This window comes from Anolis carolinensis, chromosome 1 (assembly GCF_035594765.1).
Source record: "Anolis carolinensis isolate JA03-04 chromosome 1, rAnoCar3.1.pri, whole genome shotgun sequence".
NCBI classification, from domain to species: domain Eukaryota; kingdom Metazoa; phylum Chordata; class Lepidosauria; order Squamata; family Dactyloidae; genus Anolis; species Anolis carolinensis.
Genome location: NC_085841.1, coordinates 93,633,607 through 93,650,517, shown reverse-complemented (window position 1 = coordinate 93,650,517; position 16,911 = coordinate 93,633,607).

Genomic DNA, 16,911 nt, shown 5'->3' with positions numbered 1-16,911 from the left:
ACAATTGTCCATTTTTAGTCATTATCCATATTCCTAAATACTTAAATTTCTTAACTATTTCCAGGCCTGTTTGTTCTTTAATCATGTCCTGTTTTTTCTTCTCTATATTCTTCGTTAGTAATTTCGTTTTTAACTTATTAACTTTAAATCCTGCAACTGCTCCATATTCTTTTATTTTCTGCATCCATCTTATTATATTTTTACCTGGGTCTTCCGTTATCCCAAGTACATCATCTGCAAAGGCTCTTATCTTATCTACGTAGTTAGACATCAACATGGCAACATAGTGAGTTTGGTAGGAAGCACCTGGCCACCATCTGGCCAATGTAGCTGCAGTGCAGATTTGTCTCAGGAAAGGAAAACAGCTGAATTCAATTATATTCACAATACAAGTTCATCTTCTTGAAGAAAGGTAAGAAGAATGAAAAATTCTACTGCTTGTTATGAGAAAAGTAAGAACATCTCAACCAGAGAGAATGCTCTTTATCACATGCTTCATGAAGAGTAGGACAGAAGATACAGAGGAGCAAATGAGACCCAGAGAAAAAGGATAGCCTACATGATAAAGGAAGAGAATGAAAGTTGACAAATGTACAAACAGGAAATAACCTTAAAAATATTGTGCCTAAGGGTCCATCTACACCTCAGAATCAATGCCATTTGAAACCACTTTAACTGCTGTGGTTCAGTGCTATGGAACCATTAGAGTTGTAGTTGTACAAGGTCTTTATCCTGCTATGCCAAAGAGAGCTAGTGCTTTACCAAACTACAAAACCCAGGATTCCATAGCATTGAACAATTCCAGTTTAAGTGGTGTCAAACAGCATAAATTGGGCCCGGGCTGTGGCACAGGCTGGAGAGCAAGCCAGCTGCAACCAGCTGCAATGAATCACTCTGACCAGGAGGTCATGAGTTCGAGACCCGCTCGGAGCCTATGTTTGTCTTGTCTTTGTTCTATGTTAAAAGGCATTGAATGTTTGCCTATATGTGTAATGTGATCCGCCCTGAGTCCCCTTCAGGGTGAGAAGGGCGGAATATAAATGCTGTAAATAAATAAATAAATAAATAAATAAATAAATAAATTCTACAGTGTAGATGCACGCTAAAACATCTAGAGGGTCACATGCAATCTAACTGCCAGTGTGTATCGCAATGCTTATTACATATAATCCCCCCCACAACTATATTAAACATAACATATAGTTTATTATTAAAAAGAACACTCCCAAATTTTATATCCTTTTTATTAGAAATCTTGATAATATTGGGCTAAAGTCCTACATAGAGATAAAAGCAGTGATACTTTTCTGTGATTATTCCAGTGATTTCACTTCCAGGTAGGAATCATACCAGATTAAGCCCTATTTCTCTATTTAAACAGATAATGCATTACTAATTTATCATTGCTGGAGACAAGTAATTGGAGGGGGCAGTTAGGTTTGCCAGCTCAGTGTTACAGTGTTCCCTCACTTATCGTGGAGGTTACGTTCCAGGATCACCTGTGATAAGTGAAAATCCGCAAAGTAGAGATACCATTTTATTTTTAATATTTATACATTATAATGAAGCCTTTCCTACCAGCGCCAGCGGGCCCCTTGCTCCATGCCTGCCATGTTACTATGGCTGCCTCTGCTCCTGCAGCCAGGGAAGAATGAAGGCTGCTCCGCCCGGTAAGTGAGCGAGCAAGTGAGAGAGGGTGGGTGAGCGAGTGCAGGCGGCAGTGGCAGCAGGAGCCTGGAAAAGGTGGCCAAGCTCCTGTTTCTGCTGCTGCTCCAGCCAGCCACACTGGGAAATGTGGAAAGCTCGGAAGAGGGAGCAGGACTCGTGAAAGACTCCGCCCCCTCTTCCGAGTTTTCCACATTTCTCGGTGTGGCCAGCTGGAGCAGCAGCAGAAACGGGGGCTTGGCTGCTCTTCCAGGCTCCTGCTGCCGCTGCCCACCCACCCTCGCTCTCTCACCCACCCTCCCTCGCTCGCTCACTTATCGGGCGGAGCGGCCTTCCTTCTTCCCTGGCTGCAGGAGCAGAGGTAGCTAGAGCAACATGGTAGGCATGAAGCAAGGGGGCAGCAATGGGGTAAATAAATGAATAAATTTTAAAAAATTCCCGCAAAACAGCAAGTCCACGATAAGCGAATCACGAAGTAGTGGAGAAACACTATTCCAATTCATGGCAGGAGGCAGACTCTAGTGATATCATAATGCCATGATGTAGGCAAAAGTTAAAATGCAAGCAAAATTGCTACTAGATCATCTGCTTGTGGGGAAAACAAATGGGCAATTCCAAAGAATTTTACCCAGAGTTTGTGTAAAACCCAGCTAGCCAACTACTCTTGGTAGGGCAGGAAGAAGGCTTTTTTGGTGATAAGGTAGATGGCATAACATACCATATAGAGACTCCAATTAGTCTCACCTTTGACAAAATGTAGAGTTAACAGAAAATCTGGACATGAGGGGGTAATAAAACTGAAAATAGGTTTTATATTTTTCCTCCAGCAATGAACCTCTTGCCTAGTTTTAATGCATATGCAGTACAAATAGGGAAAGTTACAAACCAGAGTAGTTTTGGTGCCGCGTAACAGGAAAATATAAGGAGAAAGTTAATTAGAAAAGCTGTAGTGGCAACACTGGTGAAGAAAAGCATTCTTGTTTCCAATATTTGTTTTCAGCATACTGTGTCTGTTTACTGGGTTTTACAGTATGTCCATTGAACCTTATTACTTCCTTGAATAAGAAGCATATAAAATGCCAGTAGAGTTCAGAAGATGACAAAATATAAATTCAAGGTGAAATTTGAGAGTATAATGGTACATCATACTTTTCAAAGGACTAGAAACTTACGGTTTATGCTTTTATTGCCATAGAAATGTTCCAGGAAGATTCAAATGGAAGATCTACATCTCTTTAATAGTTGTACACATTTTAAAAGCTAGTCAAAGGCCAGTAATAAGCTGCTATAAGACAGTTGTGTGATATTGAATCATTACGGAATATGACCTTGGGTTGAATTTAGAGTTACTGGTCCTTCTGGCCCAATACTGTCTACTTTGATTGGCATTAATTATACAGTGTCTTCCACATCTATCCTCAGAAGTCAAACATACTTCTTAAACAGAAATAATATATTTAAACCACATCACTGACATATTTTATCCATTGTAGTAACTCTTTGATTTACAGGGAAATTAATTAAACATAGGTCATAAAGTGAATGCCTCTCACAGATTTGGATATAATCAGTCCAATACCATTTAAACTGAAAAGGGCTTACACGAGCTTAAAAATGCCTTTAGTACATAGGCCATTTAAGCAAGAGATGAATATTTCAGTGAACATCAGAAAGTCACAAAATATAATTTGTTGTTAACTTCTACTTAAACTGAAGCACATTGTGCCATCTGGGTGTGATATAATGTTGGGCTAAATCCAACATTTTCCCTACTTAGCATTAAACCATTGAAATAAACAGGACTAAAGTAATATGTGACTAGCAGGTCCACTTTATTTTGGTTGGTCTTCTATAGGTGCAAGTGACAAAAACTTTAGCTAGAAAGGAAAAACCAGCTATAGGTCTTGCTAATTTTGTGGTGCTTTATTGCAAAGATTTGAATCTAGACTTTATAACATTAATGTTGGGATTTGGACCACATCATGGCATATCCTTGGGGTCCTGGCAGGGGGCATGTTGAATCCATCACCCCACACCCTGTATCGCCTGACATCGTGCTGGCCCCATCCCACGGGAGGAAATTTCCACCGCCTGAACTAACTTTTGACCTCATCATATGAGCTATTTTGCCCGTAGTACGCCGCTTCCTCTCCCCTTTTGTCATGGAGCACTGCTGAAAGTAGATGTACATTGTATAATGGGTCAAAAGTTAGTTTAGCCTGGTTCCCATTAAAATTAATGTCAACTAGAATATGGTTTAATTTTCTGAGTATTTCCAGGAGACCTCAGATCATCTAAAGTGGCTAGATCCATCCCACTGTTGTGTTTGTATTAATAATTACTCTGTCCTTGAGTCTGGAAAGCAGCATATAAATAATACTCTCATAACTATTGAACTCTGATATGGGGTGAGTGCAGAGAAATATATATATAATGAGCAAGGCCTATAGCTTCTTTTTTCTTTCTAGCCCTCTCTCTCTCTCTCTCTCTCTCTCTCTCTCTCTATATATATATATATATATATATATACACACACACACACACACACACACACACACACACACATATAAAAACACAGTAGAGTCTCGCTTGTCCAACCTTTGTTTATCCAACATTATGTATTATCCAACACACTTTGCCTTTTAGTAGTCAATGTTTTTGCAGCCAATGTTTTCAATACATTGCGATGTTTTGGTGCTAAATTCTTAAGTACAATAATTTACCACATAACGTTACCATGTATTGAACTGCTTTTTCTGTCTATTTGTTGTAAAACATGATGATTTGGTGCTTAATTTGTAAAAGCATAATGTAATTTGATGTTTAATAAGATTTCCTTAATCCCTCCTTATTATCCAGCATTTTCACTTACCCAATGTTCTGCCAGCCTGTTTATGTTGGATAAGCGAGACTCTACTGTATATATGAAAATCTTCAAAAGTTCTTGGTAAAACATTCCATAGGAGCTTTAGCACAGATTATGGAGTTGTAGCCTCTAGGAAAAACAACTCCCAGAATCCTCCATTACAGCCAGGGCCATAGCCAGAAAAATTTTTGGGGGGAGGGGGTGAAACTTTTTTTATATAGCAAATCATGAAGAGTAGTTCCATAATGCAAAATAATTTAGAAATCAGGTTCCATCGATAAACTTCAGTGGACACTCATAACAGATAGACTTCAGTGGACACTCATGGGGTTTTGGTTAATCAGTTAATATTCATGAGTAAACCAGGATTTATTTATTTTTTTTAAAAAAAAAACCTGAAAATTTTCAGGGGAGGGGGTGTTGAACCCCTAACCTCCCCCCCAACTTGGCTACAGCCCTGATCACAGCCACTAGTCCTTCTGGATGAAGGATTCTGGAACTTGTCACGCAAAAAGTAAATATTAGCTTAGTTTATTGCAGTATTCATAAGATTGTCCTCCTGGCATCTATAGCACAAACTTTAAGAGAGAAATCCACTGTGGTATAGTAAAATGTAAATATTATGCCACACTGAACAAATTTGTTAACATTGCAAGTTTTTGTCATGATTACTTAACTTTGTCTTTTGATTTATTTGAAATGCTATCCTTTTTGAAATATTACTTATTACCCGTCTGTTGTAATAGACTCGAGCAAAACACAAAACACATAGGAAAGGTGTGACTTTGTTCCAAAATTAAATAAGAAAAACAGAAGCTTTGGAAAAAGTAAATAGCTGTTTCCCACTACCAACACCTCTGTGCCGATCTGAAAGTGTGTCCAAAGTAATTACAAAGCATGAATTAGAAATGAATTGGTCTGGCTTGTTGAAAAGCTCCCCAAACACAGAAATATTTCTGTTTACCAATATTGCCTGTACCGGAACCCAGGTGTTAAGGCAATTCTAATCTACACATTTCCCCCAAACACCAATAATTATAGTACCGAAGTACTATCTTGAGTTATTATTTTGTCATTATAAATTATGGTGTATTGCTCAAAGTCATTTGACACAAAAGCTTCCTGGATTATTAATATATAGTCAATACATTACTTTTATTATCTGCCCTTCAATGTGTGTATAATCTAAATCAAAAATAACAATTTAAAAACTATTATCATTGTAATTATCATTTGACAGCAAGTTACAATAAGCCAAACCAATTCATTCCTAATTCAGTAAAATATAAGTAAGTCCCATTAAAAACAGTGGAAACATTTTTATTTATTTCAATTATTTTGAGTTGCATATTGGATCATTTGTTTTCCTAGTATCTTCAAACAATTTGGGATGTTGAGGCTTGTAAGAGAATTGCTGATTTCTTCCAGCTATCCCATTTTAAACGGAAGAGCATGGTGTACTTTTGTGAATTGTGGCAATGCTACAGTTTTATGCAGCAGTCTCCATCCTACAGAGGTTTGCCAAATCTACACTTCCAGTTACAGCCCATGTCCTCCAAAGCCTTAGCAGAGCAATCCAAAACAGACTATCACAGGCATCTGATATTTAGTTCTTATTTTCACATTCTGCGCGGCCTTAATCCAAATGTTATTTTTAATTGACCTACTGTATTCATTGCTGAATAGTACTTCAACCTTTATGTAAATCCCATTGATTCAATGAGCCTAATTCGTAGTTGTAACCAGCAATTGGATTTAAGACTTGATATTCAAAGGTTTAACAGAGTACATTTCTCTTTATCCTTTTAATTCCTCTGGCAGCTCTCCCCTCCATGAGTGTAGTAAACAATAAGCATTTCCCCTGGCATTACTCATGGCAGATTCTAAAAGTATAATATCACTTAAGTAATTCATATATATTTTGCACAGTAAGCAATTCCTATGCTATAACAACCTGAGTTGTTCTTCATTAATGCATTTTTAATTAAAATTAATTAGCCCATATTGTGGCTCATGTAGCTGCCAAATGTATTTTAAGTTGCTCCCTCAAGCATTAAATATTTCAACCCAGTAAACTTTGCTTAAAAAACTGTTTTTGATTCTCTACTGCATTTGCTGAAAAATTAATGGAGGAGGAGGTTGAGCACCCCAAAAAAATCACCCTAAAATCTCAAGCTTTGAAGTGCAACATTCCAAATTTATTTCTGTAAGATGCAAATTTGCTGTTGCCCTTCTTCTTCTTCTTCTTCTTCTTCTTCTTCTTCTTCTTCTTCTTCTTCTTCTTCTGTTACATCCCACATTTCCACCAGTGAGCACTTAAGGCATCATAATTTTTCCTTCTTCTCACTCTGTCATTATAATAGCAACAGCTCTTTGAGATAAGACAGGCTTAGAGAGATAGTAAACTGCATGGCTCCATAACAGATGGGGCCAAGAGCCTATTGTGCAACCAGAGTGGAAATCTACACCAGCATGCTTCTGCTGCTACTGGCTGCACAATCCTTACTTGAAGATATCTGGTTGCCCACCAGCAGGAGGGGCAGGTAGCATTGCCTGGTACCATCCAACTGTAGTTGTGCAGCAAAAGACATAATCCCAATAAACATGTCAGGTGTTTGGAAGCGTGGATTACCATACAACTCAGATATACTCCATTTTGAAATTAAATGGATGATTTTCCTACCTCCATCACACACTAGCAAACTAACAGTTTTATTCAGGAGTTCTCAGTTGATTTGCCATCACATTGTAGAGAGCTGTTCCTGCCCACTGTCCCTTCCCTGCAAGCCCATAGCCAGGATTTTGTTTCAGGAGGGGCTAGTATTTTGGTTCGGGGGGGGGGGGCTAAGTCTGAGCGGGAGAGGGTCTACCCTAGCAAACCTTTTGTATCATTATCCCAATACTCCCATGCATATGGGATATATTGATCATGGTGATCAGATCATGATATGAATAAACATAACAGTTTAAATAATAAATGTAAGGCCTTCTCACAGACCACTCTGAGAATTTCGGGGGGGGGGGGGGACTGAAGCCCCTCAAGCCCACCCCTGGCTACATGCCTGCTCCCCTGTTTTCTTTGTGAAAAAAAAACAATCTCCTCTCCTGGACTATGATTTTTGTTCCTGGGTTATCAATGTAATTTCCTAATTGTTTCTATCATAAACACATGGAAAAAATTATTAAACTGCAAAAACTTTGTCTTTGCAAAAGGGACATCCTGCTATAGCACCTTTTGCTCTAGTTTCTCAGTGACTATGTTGTAGAGTCTACACCAATTTAACATAGTTTGTGGGCCCAAAAACAAAGTTTCTCAAGCACAGCAACTACTTTCAAAGTAGGGACTACAAAATTAAACAGGAAATAACACTTGAAAACTGGGAACATCTTTTCTTTATATTATTATTATTACTATTACTATTATTCAGAGGCAAGATGGCCATCTGTCAGGGATGCTTTGATTGTGCTTTTGCTACATGGCAGAAAAAAGGTGGTTGGACTAGTTGACCCTTGGGGTCAACTGAAGGGAGGTGGGAAGGATGCATCAGGGGGCTCTCCCTTCGTTTCCTGTGTTGGAAGAAGGAAAGGGGAGGAGGAGGTAACACATGGCACATACAACACACGGAAGGAAGGAAGGAAGGAAGGAAGGAAGGAAGGAAGGAAGGAAGGAAGGAAGGAAGGAAGGAAGGAAGGCAGAGCCAGCCCTAGGTATTTTTCAGGTGTAGGCGAACAGAATTTTGTTCCCCCCCCCCAAAAAAAAAACAATCACTGAAAAATAAAAGCATTGGATAAGCAAAAATGTTTGAATAATAAGGAGGGATTAAGGAAAAGCCTATTAAACATCAAATTACATTAAGATTTTACAAATTAAGCACCAAAACATCATGTTTTACAACAAATCAACAGAAAAAGCAGTCTCGACTGCGCCCCATATGTTTGGCGCCCGAAGCGACCGCTTAATTCGCCTCATTGTTGGACCGGCTCTGCAGGCAGGCAGGCAGGCTGGCCCCCAGGAAGTGCATGAGACAGAAAGGAACACAACATACTGCCAATCTTCCCTCTTCCATGAGCAAAAAGTAATGGTGGAGCTTTTTCTCAAAGAGGCATTTCAGCTCCTCCCACAAATTGCCTAACTGTATCATTTTAAAGATGAGAACAACAAATACCATCACGTGACAAAATTGACCATTTTGCCCACCTCTATCAGATAATTTACCCAAAGAAAAGTCACTTGCCGATTAGCTTAGAAAGTGTCTGAAAAGATAACCCTTTGCAATGCTTTTTTAACCCCAAGATATCTCTACTGTACACTTGAAGCCTACATCATGTGATGAAGACAATAGGTTGCCATTTCTTAAGTGGGTGGCTCAGTACTATTTAATGAATGTGATGAAGTAGTTAGAAAATGAGCAGTTGTTGCCCTCCTGCAATTTAGCCACAATCTTCACAGCAATTGGCTAGGAAATAATAGATAGTTCCAACAGCAATGTATTATTTCGAGCTACCTGTACTATAATCCAAAGTGCTGGAGAGTCAGTGGCTGAGGTCCTGTATTGGCAGACATGGGGTGTAGCTACATTAAAATTAATGCAGTTTGACACTAGTTTAACTGCCACAGTGCAATGCTGTGAAATCTTGGGAACTGTAGTTTGCTGAGGCACCAATATCATTTGGCAGAGAGGCTGAAGACCTTGAAAAACCCCAGGTTTCATAATTTCATGGCATTGATCCATGACAATTTAAGTGGTATCAAACTGTATTCATTTTACAGTGTAGATGAACTCTAAGTATCTTTGAACCCATTGTTAAGAAGAAGTTTTGTTAGTTTCCTCTTTTAAAACAACAATGTGATTCTTCCAACAAGCAGTGGCATGTAGTTCTGACTCTTTTTGTTTTGTTTTTTTCACACCAGGTTCTGTCATATGAGGAAATGAGAGTCCAGATCCAATGAGGAACAATACTATTTTTGTCAGTACTTTACAACTTTCTTGTCACTACAGTTCATCTCAGCTCCTTATCCCCCCCCCCCCAAGAAGCATCAATTCAGCCATGAGTATTTTACCTTTATGTCCAGCAGTGAAAATAATTTGTTCAGCTCCTCTGCATTTTTCTTATCTCCCTTCAGAAATCTTTTAATTCTTTCATATCTAATGGTTCCACTGCTTCCTTGTCGGCTATCTCCTCCTGTACTTAAATAATATTTTATTACTCATTTTGATTTGATTTTCCACAAAATCCTTTGCATCCTGCATTTTCTGCAGGATGCAAACTTATGTCATCTGTGCACCTTTATATTATATTTACAGCTTCTGAAGGAAGGCCTTTTATCTTTAATAGCTTCCTTTATTATTCCTTGTTGGTTACATTGGTGTCCACTTGGATCTTGTGTTCCCCTTTGTGACCTGTGATCAGCAAATGCACTTCATGATAACCAGGAGATGTGGGGCTTCCAGGGGAATAATTGCTTGTCATCTGAATCCCAGAGATAAGAATGGAAATATCTTCTTAATGGGATTCTTTGTTTACTCTCTAAGTATCTCAGCATTACAAACATCAGAAATATAAAAGTGTTTTATGGTAACACATTTCCAATGGAATTCCTTGCTGGGATGCTAGACAACAAAAGTGTTGTTGCTGTTGTTGTTTCCAGTGGGTTGTTTTGCTTTGGAGAAAAGCTGCATGTGCATGCTATTATTTCTGTGCTAAGCAGATTCAAGCTACTGAAAAAGAAATGACAAGCCGATTGAGATAAAAGTGGGAAGACAGATGCTTGGGTCATTTGGGATAGCTGGTTTATCCATTTCGATTTGCATTGGAGTCAAGAAGGAGGTGAAAAGACCAGAGAACCCCAAACCCTTTAGCCATTTATGAGAACATATTTTTCCCCCACTGGCATGCTTTTCTTTTCAACAGTCAAAGCTGGAAGGATATATTCCCTTAGTGTGAATTTAAAGAACCCAGCAGAAATATGGCCCGATGGCAGTAAATAATTCTGCCTCCTGTACTTGAATGGAATTTCTGATGTCTTGTTTTTCATCTCTGCCACTGGTGGATCTTCCCTTAAGACAATATTTTATAACCCTTATAATGAAAATGATAATGTGGCCTTGGTTTATTTATGGGTTGCATTTCTATGTGGTTAGGAAAGTCTCCTCATTTTTATTATTGTTCATCAAACCCCAGGTGGATGCTGGTGTAAGCTGTCAAAACCCCAGCAAATTATATTTCTACTAGCGTGAGATGATGGTATAACTATCAACAAAAATTGCCAATATAATTGGATCTAATAAAATGTACTTTATTTCTCTAGAGATTTAGTTGTGTGTCCACACACATGTGCATGTGATGAAAAAGAATGTAAAGCTTGCATGGATGTGGATGGGAATTGATAGTCCACTTCATGTATTTTACTCCTCAGTATAAACAATCAAGTGACGTCCCCCACTGAAACAAGAGCACAGTGAAATAAAGGAACCCTGGCTTCTTATTGTGTCAGTTGAAAATACACAAAATGCATTTTTCTTTTTTGCATTTTTAAAAATTCTCTTAACAGGATTAATAATTCTAATAGTTAAAAAGTGCTGCAAATTACAAGAAATGTTAAGTAACATTTACAACTCTGTTCTTCAACAATGTGATCAGTGCATTCCTGCTCAGGGGTGACAATTGGAGTCCCTTACATAAAAATATAATTAGGGATGAATTTTCTAACTTTGATTCAATTATTATTATAACTTTTTACAATATAAATATATTTACATAGCCTTAAAATAATCACCATGGCTACTATTAGCTGTTAAAGGATATATACATTTACCGGGCTGTGTGTGTGTGTGTGAGAGAGAGAGAGAGAGAGAGAGTACATTGATATGTTTTAAGGGTTTATTCTTGGGGGGGGGGGGTTACTATGTAACATTTTCCAAAGGACATCACACCATATTATCACCTTTTATGAAACAAGAGCTAGGGGGAAGATTTCAAGTTATTCTTTTGGTGCAGAGACAAGAAAGAAATGGTGGCTTTGTGGAGTTTTAACTACCTACTGTAAAACATACCAAGATACAATGGTGGCTACAGTACATAGAATAATAGAATCATAGAGTTGGAAGAGATTTCATGGAACATCCAGTCCAACCCTCTGCCAAGAAGCAGGAAAATCACATTCAAAGCACCTCAAACAGATGGCTATCCAACCTATGCTTTAACGTCTCCAAAGAAGGTGCCTCCACCACACTCCAGGGCAGAGAGTTCCACTGCTGAACAGCTCTCATAGTTCTTCCTAATGTTCAGGTGGAATCTCTTTTCTTGTAATTTGAAGCCATTGTTCTGCATCCTAGTCTCCAGGGCAGCAGAAAACAAGCTTGCTCCCTCCTCCCTATGACTTCCCCTCACATATTTATACATGGCCCTCATCATGTCTCCTCTCAGCCTTCTCTTCTGCAGGCTAAACGTGCCTAGCTCTTTAAGCCGCTCCTCAGAACTTCTTTAAGAGTTATGCTTTAAGAGCAGGAAGTCTCTGTGGGACAACACAGCCAAGTATAAGGACCTATATTTATGGCTTCCATGGGGATGCAACCTAAACTGCCCTTTCCATGGCATATTTTCTCATGCCCCCACAATATGTAGGCATGGAATATTATGGAGTTGTTCCATCTCTGCTTTTGATTTAATAATTTTTATTGTTGTTGCCTGCTAGAAGAAGAAAAAAGAAATTATCATAAGGTTTCTGTTCTTATTTTGGAAGTTATGTTGTTTAGAGGCAGAACATCTGCTCTTGCTCTGATAAATCTTCAGGGTAAACATACAAGTGATTAAAAGAAGGCACAGAAAAACCAGGCCCCTCTGACCCAAACAAACGGAAGAAAGGATTAGCAATCACATGCTATTGTTCTCTATCAAGAATATCAACATACTACTCCAGTTCAGTAACTTTTGATAAAAAGGAGAAAGAAGTAGCAATCTAAGTATGATGAGTATAGTGAAAAATTAGAACAGCAATCACAACCATGTGAACTGCAACTGATACCTTGTATATTGTTACCTAAATCTGCTTAAAGATGTAGTTCAGCAAACATCTCCAGGGCTGCAAAATTTTCACTTCTAGTTCACAACCATTATTCCACTTATATTAATGAATGACGTATTCGAAATTTCCATTCTTTTCTTCTGTTCTATATAGGAAGTCAGAACATATCTGTTCAGGGTATGTGTGAAATGCTCAGAGGCCAGGGTAGTGGCAGTTGGAGTGAAGGAAGAGCCTTTTATCTGCTCCTGTGCCTAAGTATGATGGAGATGCACTCACTTCTTCTTTGCCCACTCTGGGGTTAGGGCAGTGGCAATTGAGATAAAGGGAAAGCATCAGTGGCAAGTATCAATCCAATCAATCAATCATCAGTCTCATAATCATCTTCAAACTGACACCAGAGCTTTACTTTGCAGCAACACCAGGCACCTGGAATATAAGAACACACATCCCAGGTAAATAAGTTTACAGAAAAACCAACAGGCAAAAGCTTTTTCTTCTTATGGTTGTATGGCTCTTAGAGAAGAAAAGCTTTATATTTCAATTTTTCTCTGTTATATAGGTATGCATGAGTCATGATACAGTTTTTCAGTGATAGGAAACGAACATTCAAACAGATTAAAAAATATTGTGTCCAGAATGAGATGTAGTTGGAGATTTAACATTCAATGTTACCAACTAACCTGCTAAATTCTTTCCATTGATTATCTGGTTGAAAGGGAATTTTATTGCAAGACCAATCAAAATGCTACTTATGTTTTCTCTGGGATATAATATTGAAACGTAAAAGCTCCAAGCAACCCCAAGGTTGAAACAGGCATTTATATCATAAAGGAGCTACTTTAGTTCTTTGCCTTGAAGGAGACTTTCATACAATAAAATGCCCTTGAAAAATGAATGGCTTCTGCTAAATCTATCTATCTATATAAAAATGTAGTGTGGCACTTTATTATGGAGCAAACAGCAAAACCACTGAACCCAATCACACCAAATTTGGCCACAAAAATCATAGTCATCCAAGGTATGTCTTTCAATCAAAAAACCTAGAAAAATAGTCCAAATTACAGAGGATGAGGAAGAGCCTTTTTCCCACTAAATGCCAGTTAGAAAGGTAGGCTTCACTGCCTTAACACCCCCCCCCCCCGGCGCTGCCTTTAGGCTCCACCCCCTTCGTATCCTAGCAACTCCCTCAGCCAAAGTGGCCCCAGAGCAGAGGCAGAGTGCACTTAGACTTCATCCATGCTGCCTATAAAATACAGATTAACCGATTTGAACTGGATTATATGGCAGTGTAGACTCAAGGCCCTTTCACACAGCTATATTACCCAGAATGCCAAGGCAGATAATCCACAGTATCTGCTTTGAACTGGATTATCTTGAATCCACACTGCCATATAATCCAGTTCAGTATGGATTTTATACAGCTGTACAGAAGGGGCCTCATATAATCCAGATTATGAATAAAATATGTAATAATTACTGTGGTATAATAATACAGAATAATATAAGCTCTAAAACCAGGACAGTAAATAAAGGGTTTCCGCTATCTTGCTATCTGGGGGAGCAGGAAGGGTATAAAAAGAAGGGTTGAAACTCTATGGAGAGGGAGCTGGATGGTGGCGGTGGTGGTGGGGGAAGAGAAGGGATCTAGGTAATTGCTGCAATAACATGTTTCATGCGCATGTTTATATTTGATGTTTTTATAGTTTTTATTGTTTAATCTACAGTTATATATTTTTGATTTAGATATGTGATGTATTTTTATACATATGTGAGGCATTGAATTTTGCCATTTATTATGTTGTAAACCACTTTGAGTCCCCCCAGGGGTGAGAAAAGCGGTATAGAAATGCAGTTAATAATACCGTATATACTCGAGTATAAGCCAACCCGAATATAAGCCGAGACACCTAATTTTACCATAAAAACTGGGAAAGCTTATTGACTCGACTATAAGCTGAGGGTGGGAAATGCAGCAGCTACTGGTAAATTTCAAAATAAAAATAGATACCAATAAAATTACATTAATTGAGGCACCAGAAAGTTAAATATTTTTTGAATATTTACTGTATTTCAAAGAAAAACAGTAAACTAGCTCTGTAAGTGGAAATGTAGGGTCAACAAAAACAATATGGTATTAACAATAACTTAACAACAACAACAACAACAGCAACAAAACTTCATTTATACCCTGCCCTGTCTCCCCATGGGGACTCATCCCGGCTTCCAACATAGTAACAGGCAACATTCAATGCCTATTTATTTATTTATTTATTTATTTCCAACATTTATATCCCGCCCTTCTCACCCGAAGGGACTCAGGGCGGCGTACAAAATTGGCAACAATTCGATGCCTATACATAATTAAAACAGCTATAAAAATCCAATAAAACAATTAAAACAATATAAAAAATATAAAAACATATGATTAAAATCCATTCCTCCAAAATCCTCGTGCTGTAGCCGGAAATCAGTCCGGGTCGTCATTATCGTTTAATCTTCAAAAGCCTGGGCACATAGCCATGTTTTCAGGGCTTTTCTAAAACTCAAAAGGGTTGGGGCTTGCCGTATTTCTCTGGGGAGGGTGTTCCACAGCCGGGGAGCCACCACCGAGAAGGCCCTGCCCCTCGTCCCCACCAGCCGTGCCTGTGAGGCAGGCGGGACCAAGAGCAGGGCCTCTCCAGATTACCTTAGGGATCTTCCTGGCTCATAGGAGGAGATACGTTCGGACAAGTAGATTGGGCCAGAACCGTTTAGGGCTTTATAGGTCAAAACCAGCACTTTGAATTGGGCTCGGTAGCATATCGGCAGCCAGTGGAGCTGGCTAAGTAGGGAGGTGGTACGCTCCCTATAAGCCTCCCCAGTTATTAATCTGGCTGCCGCCCGTTGTACTAATTGGAGCTTCCGGGCCGTCTTCAAAGGCAACCCCACGTAGAGAGCGTTGCAGTAGTCCAAATGGGATGTAACCAGAGCGTGGACCACCGTGGCCAAGTCAGACCTCCCAAGGAACGGGCGCAGCTGGCGCACAAGTCTTAGTTGTGCAAAGGCTCCCCTGGCCACCGCCGAGACCTGGGGCTCCAGGCTCAGCGATGAGTCCAGGAGAACCCCCAGACTGCGAACCTGTGTCTTCAGGGGGAGTGCGACCCCGTCCAACACAGGCTGTAACCCTATTCCCTGTTCAGCCTTGCGACTGACCAGGAGGACCTCTGTCTTGTCTGGATTCAGTTTCAATTTGTTCGCCCTCATCCAGTCCGACACAGAGGCCAGACACCGGTTCAGGACCTGAACAGCCTCCTTAGTGACAGGTGGGAAGGAGTGACAGAGCTGGACATCATCTGCGTACAGATGACACCGAACCCCGAAACTCCTGATGATCTCTCCCAGCGGCTTCATGTATATGTTGAACAACATGGGGGACAGTACTGAACCCTGCGGGACCCCACAAGTCAATGGTTGTGGGGCCGAGCAGGTGTCCCCCAATGACACCATCTGGGAACGCCCCTCCAGGAAGGACCGGAGCCACTGCAAAACAGTACCTCCGAGACCCATCCCGGCAAGGCGCCCCAGAAGGATACCGTGATCGACGGTATCGAAGGCCGCTGAGAGATCCAGCAGAACCAGCAGGGACACACCCCCCTGTCCAGTTCCCGGCGTAGATCATCAACTAAGGCGACCAAGGCTGTCTCGGTACCATGCCCCGGCCTGAAACCAGACTGCGCCGGATCTAGAAAATCAGTGTCAACCAAGAATGCCTGGAGTTGTGCGGCCACCACACGTTCTACGACCTTGCCCAAAAAGGGGAGATTGGAAATAGGCCGATAGCTATCCAATTGAGTGGGGTCCAGTGATGGCTTCTTCAACAGCGGTTTGATCACAGCCAATTTAAGGCTCGCTGGAAATATGCCTTCCCGAAGGGAGGCATTCACCACCACCTTCACCCACTCAGCCAATCCCCCTCTGGCTTCTCTCACTAGCCAGGATGGGCAGGGGTCTAGGATGCATGTGGTAGCCCTCACCTCTCCAAGCACCTTGTCCACGTCCTCAGGCTGAACCAATTGAAACGAATCCATCAAAATAGGACAAGCAGGTGCTCTTGCTACATCCTCGGAGACTGCCGTTAATATGGTGTCAAAGCCAGAACGTATCAAAGCGACTTTGTCCGCAAAGAACCGAGCAAATGCTTCACAGCGGGCTGCCGAGTTGTCAGGGATCCCGTCTTGATGGACGGGATATAACAAACCTCTGACAACTCGGGACAGCTCCGCCGGACGGTTCTTTGCAGACGCAATATTAGCTGCAAAGAAAATGTTCTTTGCAGCATCTATTGCCGCGGCATATGCCCTAAGATAGGAACACA